Genomic DNA, 9,092 nt, shown 5'->3' on the forward strand with positions numbered 1-9,092 from the left:
TTAACACATTACTGCTCCCACTTGCTTTCTCCGCAGAGGGGCGTCTTGGAGCAGTACATTCACACGCCGTAAAGGACCTCTTACACTCACACATTCATAACAAAAGATGTTAAAACATAAAATACAACTGTCTCAGGTTCTTGGGAGTTTGTACTCACGACAGGACAGAGGGTTTAGGAATCAGAGGATAGGAGAGCAATTTGAGAAACAAAGGTTCTCACCTTTTTGGCGCCTGTGGTCTCCTGTCCTCATAGTTCCAGTCCTGGCTCTGTCCATAATCGCTTTCAAACTCCCGGGTTTCGGCACCAAATTGTTGAAGAAAAAATTAACATCAGACAGCTGTTCCAAATTAATAAGGTTATAATTGTACAATTAAACATGATTACAACAAAAATGACTACAGGTCATTTTACATAGTAATACAAGTGTGTGTGGCGTGCAGCATTAGATTGCAGCAATGTCTCTCTTTTATAGGCCGTGTTCGGTGTTTCTTCACAATAAGCACCTCGTGGTCTTCTTATCTTGTCCATACAAACTTTGGGTGTTACTGTAGCTGAAAATACTTACTTTGCATATACAGCAGTTTCTGTACTAGCTGAATTGACAAAAAGAAATGTAACTGTTTAAAAATATCACTTGTCAGTCCCTCATAACATATAAGTAAAATATATATACAGAATTAAAAATATTTTTCCTTAACACCTGTACAAAACAACGAATGTCAGGAAGAATAGCAATTTTTCTGTGTAACAGAACAGAAAGAGCAGATATTTGTCCTTTCAAGGAACTTGCGGACAAACCCTTATCCAAACCATCGTGAAGAAACTGTAAAATTCTAGGAATTCTAAAAGAATGCCAAGAGAACTTATGAGAGGAACACCATGAAATGTAAGTCTTCCAAACTCGGTAATAAATCTTTCTAGACACAGATTTACGAGCCTGCAACATAGTATTGATCACTGAGTCAGAGAAACCTCTATGACTAAGCACTAAGCGTTCAATCTCCATACCTTCAAATTTAATGATTTGAGATCCTGATGGAAAAACGGACCTTGAGATAGAAGGTCTGACCTTAACAGAAATGGCCAAGGTTGGCAACTGGACATCCGAACAAGATCCGCATACCAAAACCTGTGTGGCCATGCTCGAGCCACCAGCAGAACAAACGAACGTTCCATTATGATTTTGGAAATCACTTTTGGAAGAAGAACTAAAGGTGGAAAGATATAAGCAGGTTGATAATTCCAAGGAAGTGACAACGCATCCACTGCTTAAGCCGGAGGATCCCTGGATCTGGACAGATACCTGGGAAGTTTCCTGTTTAGATGAGAAGCCATCAGATCTATTTCTGGAAGCCCACATATCTGAACAATCTGAAGAAACACCTCTGGGTGAAGAGACCATTCTCCCGGATGTAAATCTGGCGACTGAGATAATCCGCTTCCCAATTGTCTATACCTGGGATATGAACCGCAGAGATTAGACAGGAGCTGGATTCCGCCCATGCAAGTATCCGAGATACTTCTTTCATAGCCTGAGGACTGTGAGTCCCACCTTGATGATTGACATACACCACGGTTGTGACATTGTCTGAAAAGAAATAAATGATTCTCTCTTCAGAAGAGGCCAGAACTGAAGAGCTCTGAAAATCGCACAGAGTTCCAAAATATTGATTGGTAATCTCGCCTCTTGAGATTTCCAAACCCCCTGCGCTGTCAGAGATCCCCAGACAGCTCCCCAACCTGAAAGACTCGCATCTGTTGAAATCACAGTCCAGGTTGGACAAACAAAAGAGGCCCCTTGAACTAAACGGTGGTAATTTAACCACCAAGTCAGAGAAAGTCGAGTATTGGGATTTAAGGATATCAATTGTGATATCTTTGTATAATCCCTGCACCAAAGGTTCAGCATACAAAGCTGAAGAGGTCTCATGTGAAAACGAGCAAAGGGGATCGCGTCCAATGCTGCAGTCATGAGACCTAAAACTTCCATACACATAGCTACTGAAGGGAATGACCGAGACTGAATGTTCCGACAAGCTGAAACCAATTTCAGACGTCTTTTGTCTGTTAGAGACAAAGTCATGGATACTGAATCTATTTGGAATCCCAAAAAGGTTACCCTTGTCTGAGGAATCAAGGAACTTTTTGGTAAATTGATCCTCCAACCATGTTTTGAAGAAACAACACGAGTTGATTCATGTGAGATTCTGCAGAATGTAAAGACTGAGCAAGTACCAAGATATCGTCCAAATAAGGAAACACCGCAATACCCCCTCTCTGATTACAGAGATAAAGGCACCGTGAACCTTTGAGAAGATCCTTGGAGCTGTTGCTAGGCCAAAAGGAAGAGCAACAAACTGGTAATGCTTGTCTAGAAAAGAGAATCTCAGGAACTGATAGTGATCTGGATAAATTGGAATATGAAGATATGCATCCTGTAAGTCTATTGTGGACATATAATGCCCTTGCTGAACAAAAGGCAGACTAGTCCTTATAGTCACCATTTTGAATGTTGGTATCCTTACATAACGATTCAATATTTTTAGATCCAGAACTGGTCTGAAAGAATTCTCTTTCTTTGGTACAATGAACAGATTTGAATAAAACCCCAGACCCCGTTCCAGATATGGAACTGGCACAATTACCCCAGATGACTCCAGGTCTGAAACACATTTCAGAAAAGCCTGAGCCTTTACTGGGTTTATTGGAATGGGTGAGAGAAAGAACCTTCTCACAGGCGGTCTTACCTTGAAACCTATTCTGTACCCTTGAGAAACAATGTTCTGAATCCAATGATTTTGAATAGAACTGATCCAAACATCTTTGAAAAATCGTAATCTGCCCCCTACTAGCTGTGCTGGAATGAGGGCCGCACCTTCATGCGGACTTGGGGGCTGGTTTTGATTTTCTAAAAGGCTTGGATTTATTCCAGACTGGAGAAGGCTTCCAATTGGAAACAGTTCCTTTAGGGGAAGGGTCAGGCTTCTGTTCCTTATTCTGACGAAAGGAACGAAAACGGTTAGCAGCCCTAAATTTACCCTTAGATTTTTTTATCCTGAGGCAAAAAAGCTCCCTTCCCCTCAGTGACAGTTGAAATAATAGAATCCAACTGAGAACCAAATAATTTATTACCTTGGAAAGAAAGAGATAGCAATGTTGACTTAGAAGTCATATCAGCATTCCAAGATTTAAGCCATAAAGCTCTTCTAGCTAAAATAGCTAAAGACATATACCTGTCATCAATTCTAATGATATCAAAAATGGCATCACAAATGAAATTATTAGCATGTTGAAGAAGCTTGAAGCTGAAGTTGAAGCTGCAGCAACATCAGCCAAAGAAATAGCAAGCCTAAGAAGATTACCTGAACATAAATAAGCCTTCCTTAGAAAAGATTCAAGCTTCCTATCTAAAGGATCTTTAAAAGAAGTACTATCTGCCGTAGGAATAGTAGTACGTTTAGCAAGAGTAGAGATAGCCCCATCAACTTTGGGGATTTTTTCCCAAAACTCCAATCTATCAGCCGGCAAAGGGTACAGTCTTTTAAACCTTAAAGAAGGAGTAAATGAAGTACCCAAACTATTCCATTACCTAGAAATTACATCTGAAATAGCATCAGGAACTGGAAAAACCTCTGGAATAACTATATGAGGTTTAAAAACCGAATTTAAATGTTTACTGGTTTTAATATCAAGAGGACTAGACTCCTCCATATCTAATGCAATCAACACCTCTTTTAGTAAAGAATGAATAAACTCCATCTTAAATAAATATGAAGATGTGTCAGTGTCAATATCTGAGGCAGAATCTTCTGAACCATATAGATCCTCATCAGAGATAGATAAATCACGATGTTGGCGGTCATTTCAAAATTCATCTGATTTATGAGAAGTTTTAAAAGACCTTTTACGTTTATTACAAGGTGGTATAACATACAGAGCCTTCTGAATAGAATTAGAAACAAATTCTCTTACATTGTTGTGTTGAAGGCACAAGAACAGGTAATGGACTACTACTAATGGAAATATTATCAGCTTTTGAAAGTTTATCATGACAACTAACACAAACTACAGCCGGAGGAACAGTTACCACAAGTTTACAACAAATGCACTTAGCTTTGGTAGAACCGACATCAGGTAGCAGCTTTCCAGAAGTAGATTCTGATACAGGGTCAGATTGCGACATCTTGCAATATGTAATAGAAAAAACAACATATAAATCAAAATTATCAAATTCCTTAAATGACAGTTTCAGGAATGGGAAAAAATGCAAACAGAATAAGCCTCTAGGAACCAGAAGCAAAAAGAAACTGAGACTTAAAGGGTCATGAGACCCACATTTTTTCTTTCATGATTTAGAAAGAGAATGCAATTTTAAACATCTTTCTAATTTACTTCTATTATCTAATTTGTTTTATTCTCTTGATATTCTTTGCTGAAAAGCATATCTAGATATGCTCAGTAGCTGCTGATTGGTTGCTGCACATAGAAGCCTCGTGTGATTGGCTCACCATGTGCATTGCTTTTTCTTCAACTAAGGATATCTAAAAAATGAATCAAAATAAATAATAGAAGTAAATTTTAATGTTGTTTAAATTTCTATTCTCTATCTGAATCATGAAAGAAAGATTTTGGGTTTAGTGGCCCTTTAAATAATGTAAAAAAAAACTGGCGCCAAGTATGACGCCCACAATTGACAATTTTTTTGGCGCCAACAAACATGAGCGTCATAGATGACGCAACTACGTGAAAACTCTCGGCGTCAACTACGACGCCGGAAATGACGTCATAAACGTCAACAAACGTAATTTTCGCGCCAAAAAAGTCTTGCGCCAAAAATGACGCAATAAATTCTAGCATTTTTTGCACCCGCGAGCCTAACAGCCCGCAATTTAGAAAGAAAAGTCAATTTGAAAAATTTTCAGGTAAGAAAATTTTTTATTCATATGCATTTCCCAAAAAATGAAACTGACAGTCTGAATGAAGGAAATACTAATTAATCTGAATCATGGCAAATATAAGTATACAACATATATTTAGAACTTTACATATAAAGTGCCAAACCATAGCTGAGAGTGTCATAAATAAAATAAGACATACTTACCAAAAGACACTCATCTACATATAGTAGCTAGCCAAACCAGTACTGAAACGAGAATCAGTAGAGGTAATGGTATATAAGAGTATATCGTCGATCTGAAAAGGGAGGTAGGAGAAGAGATCTCTACGACCGATAACAGAGAACCTATGAAATAGATCCCCGATAGGATGACCATAGCATTCAATAGGCAATACTCCCAATTCACATCCCTCTGTCATTCACTGCACTCTGAGAGGAAAACCGGGCTTCAGCATGCTGCGAAGCGCATATCAAAGTAGAAATCTAGCACAAACTTACTTCACCACCTCCATAGGAGGCAAAGTTTGTAAAACTGAATTGTGGGTGTGGTGAGGGGTGTATTTATAGGCATTTTGAGGTTTGGGAAACTTTGCCCCTCCTGGTAGGAATGTATATCCCATACGTCACTAGCTCATGGACTCTTGCCAATTACATGAAAGAAATAACAGATATTTTCAAAGGGTTAATAACCATTGGGCCACTGATTTCACTATGAATATAAACAGGGTAGATCTCCCTCCATGACATGCAATTGTTTTTAGCCTGGCCCAATGGTGTTTTGGCACAGAAATTGATGCCAACCCTGGCATAAGTCACATCATTCTCATTTTTGAATAAGTAACAGATATTTTTAAAGGGTTAATAACCATTGGGCCACTGATTTCACTATGAATATATACAGGGTAGATCTCCCTCCATGACATGCAATTGTTTTTAGCCTGGCCCAATGGTGTTTTGGCACAGAAATTGATGCCAACACTGGCATATGTGCTCTAATTCTCATTTTTTAATAAGTAACAGATATTTTCAAAGGGTTAATAACCATTGGGCCACTGATTTCACTATGAATATATACAGGGTAGATCCCCCTCCATGACATGCAATTGTTTTTAGCCTGGCCCAATGGTGTTTTTGGCACAGAAATTGATGCCAACAATGGCAAAGGTGCTCTTATTCTCATTTTTTAATATGTAACAGACCTGAGGAAGGGGATACACTGTCCCCGAAACGTCACTATTTTTGCCAAGTAAAATTTTGTTGAAAAATCCAGTGAGTGCAAGGTCTTTCTTTGATGGTATATATATATATATATATATATATATATATATATATATGACTCACTGTATATATATTTATATGTGTGTGTATATATATATATATATATATATATATATATATATGTGTGTGTGTGTGTGTGTGTGACCATAGTGAATGCAAGCCCTGGTGAACATCTACTTAAAGACTTATTTTTTTTAATTATTTTTTTTTACACCCTGACAAAAAAAACAACATTATGTCTAAAAAAATGCTTTAAAACTGTGGGGGGCAGCAGAATTTTGAGTGCCTAGGGCAGCACAAAACCTAAATACGCCCCTGTTTACATCAGAACTTTATTCTGATGTAGACAAACGACTCCCGGCAGCAAAAGGTTTAGCATACATAGACAAAATAATTTTTTAAACCTCTGTGATATTATATTTTGCATATTTTTATAAACATATGTATATTTATGTTTGTATAATTTTACCTATTTTTTGCATACATTTTAACATAACACAAAGAGATAAAAATACATGAACTAGATTACTTGTGAAGCTATATCCATTAAAATAAATGGACATGCTAAAAATGTTTTGGTCAAATTACAGTGCTTTGGTTAAAATATTTAACCATCCTCTTCAAATACCAGATTATGTGTAATCTTTGTCCAATTAAAACCTGTATTTTAACTATATAGCAAATATGCAGTTTTTTTATTATGTATGCTATAGAAAATGACCAAAAGTATATTTTCTGCAAATTATTTTATACAACTGCTTACCATGCTATTTTTTGTGAATATCTATCAGAAAGAGCAGTAAAATTGAAGTATAAACAACTAAAGGTAGCTTTAGTACTGGGGTTAATGAAATGGTTATTTTTATAATAGTGTTTTACATTTAAGTCTATGGAGATTTTTTGTTCTTACTGTCAGTGTTATATTTACTGTAATATGATCTAGCTCTATGTTGGAGAGTGTCAATATAGAGTTAATTTTAAAGATGTTTGATTTAATTTTTTTTTTACTATGTTTATCGAACCTCTCTATTCAATGAGTAGGGGAGTTCTGGCATGTTGAAAACCTTTTTTTTTCTCTTATGAGTAATTAAATAATGTCTGCTTTTATGATCATCAGTTTTACACTCAATAGCAAACAAAAAATGTCAGTGAGTTTGAACATTTGAGATTCTAGCATTTATTCCACAATTCACTAAACTATTTTTTGGTTTAGTCCATTGAGATCTTTTCTTGTTTACTGTGTGTAGTTCACTGCAGGTAGTAAAAAGTGAGAACCATGGTGTGGAAAGTATTTCCAGACAAAATAGAGACTGAAAAGAAAATTATAGAGCTGTTTATTAAAAATCAATGTCAACTAGAAAAGGATGGATACCGTCAAACAAGTTCTGTGTGGGGTAAAATGGCATTATTACTTTATGTAAACAACTTGTCTACAAGAAAATGGCTGTATCAAATCTGTCATGATGACCGCAGGAAAATACGCACAAGAGCTGAAACAATAATGCAGAAAAACCAAATAGATGCAGTTATGCCACATCAAGTTAGTCTTATTCAGGAGGAATCTAAAGCAGATTATGTTTTTAATGATAATGAAAAATATGATGATAAATTGTATTGTGTCTGTAGACAGACAAACAATCCAAAAGAACCTTATGCACAGTGCAGTCTATGTAAAGATTGGTTTCATCCTGCATGTGTTGGATATAAAGCTATTGAAGATATACAAGTAATTTCACCCTGGTTTTGCCCCTCATGTAAGCAAAAAGGAAAATCGAGAAATAAAATGAAATTGAATTAATACAACCAAAAAAGCTGGAGATCATTATTTTATGTCTCTCAAGACAATCTTGTTGATAATAAATCTTCAGATGATACAGAAAAAAGCAGAGACTGCATTTTGCTGGACGCTGCAGATACTAGTGGCATTTCACAGTTTAAAATTGTAAAATCAAAAGAAAATGTTTGTATTAAACCATCATTTCAAATAAATGAAAAAAGGGGTATCTCAAATAGATGATAATTTTACTATTAACAGTGAATCTACAGTATCTGAATGTGAAATGAATAATAATTTTAAATATGAAACAATGCAAATGATGATAAAATCAGACACATATAGCAATCAGAATCATAGCCCATCCAAATTTTATATCACTATATCCATGGCAGTGACGTGCAGTCACAGGAGGCAGGTGAGGCAGCGCCTCCCCTGGCCAATCTATGTAATTACAGGCAGCATTTATTTAAAATAAAAAAATAAAAAAAATTATTATTTTTTTTTTCATATTTTTTTTTTTATATAAAATAAGGTGACCCCCCCACCCCTCCACCAAAATCATGATTCTGTGTAAAAATTTTATTAAAACCGACTCACTGTTTGTTTATACATCAATACATTCATATTGCGCAAGACAAGGACAGCCGGCTGTCCTTGCATTGCGCAATATGAATGCATTGACTACTGTGGAAGTGTATGGGACGCTGAGAGACTGCCACCAGAGGAGAAAAGGTGCTAATGCAGTCCTCTCCAATGCGCCCCATACGCTTCCACAGGAGGCTAGCCTCCGTCATGGCCGCCTCTCAGTCGTCACTACTAGTCTGACTCTCAGCCAATCAGATTCAGAATTCAGAACTCGTCTGAATCTGACTGGGGCTGGGCCGTCTCTGAGTGCCTCTGAGTGTCTCTCAGTCAGTGTCTGCCACTCTGATTAGTCAGTCAGTGTCGTCCCTAGTGAAGTCTGAGTCGAGTTTTTGACGCCGTGACCGGTGACCCCGGTGTGTTTAACTGTCAGTGTCTACTGTACTGAACTACTGATAACACATCACAAGGTAGGTGCGGTGGTGCCTGGGGCTGGTGGACTGGACGGTGAGGTGATGACGACGGTCGGTCAGAGACTGAGAGTGACCGTGTGACG

This window comes from Bombina bombina, chromosome 5, assembly GCF_027579735.1.
Source record: "Bombina bombina isolate aBomBom1 chromosome 5, aBomBom1.pri, whole genome shotgun sequence".
Classification (NCBI taxonomy): domain Eukaryota; kingdom Metazoa; phylum Chordata; class Amphibia; order Anura; family Bombinatoridae; genus Bombina; species Bombina bombina.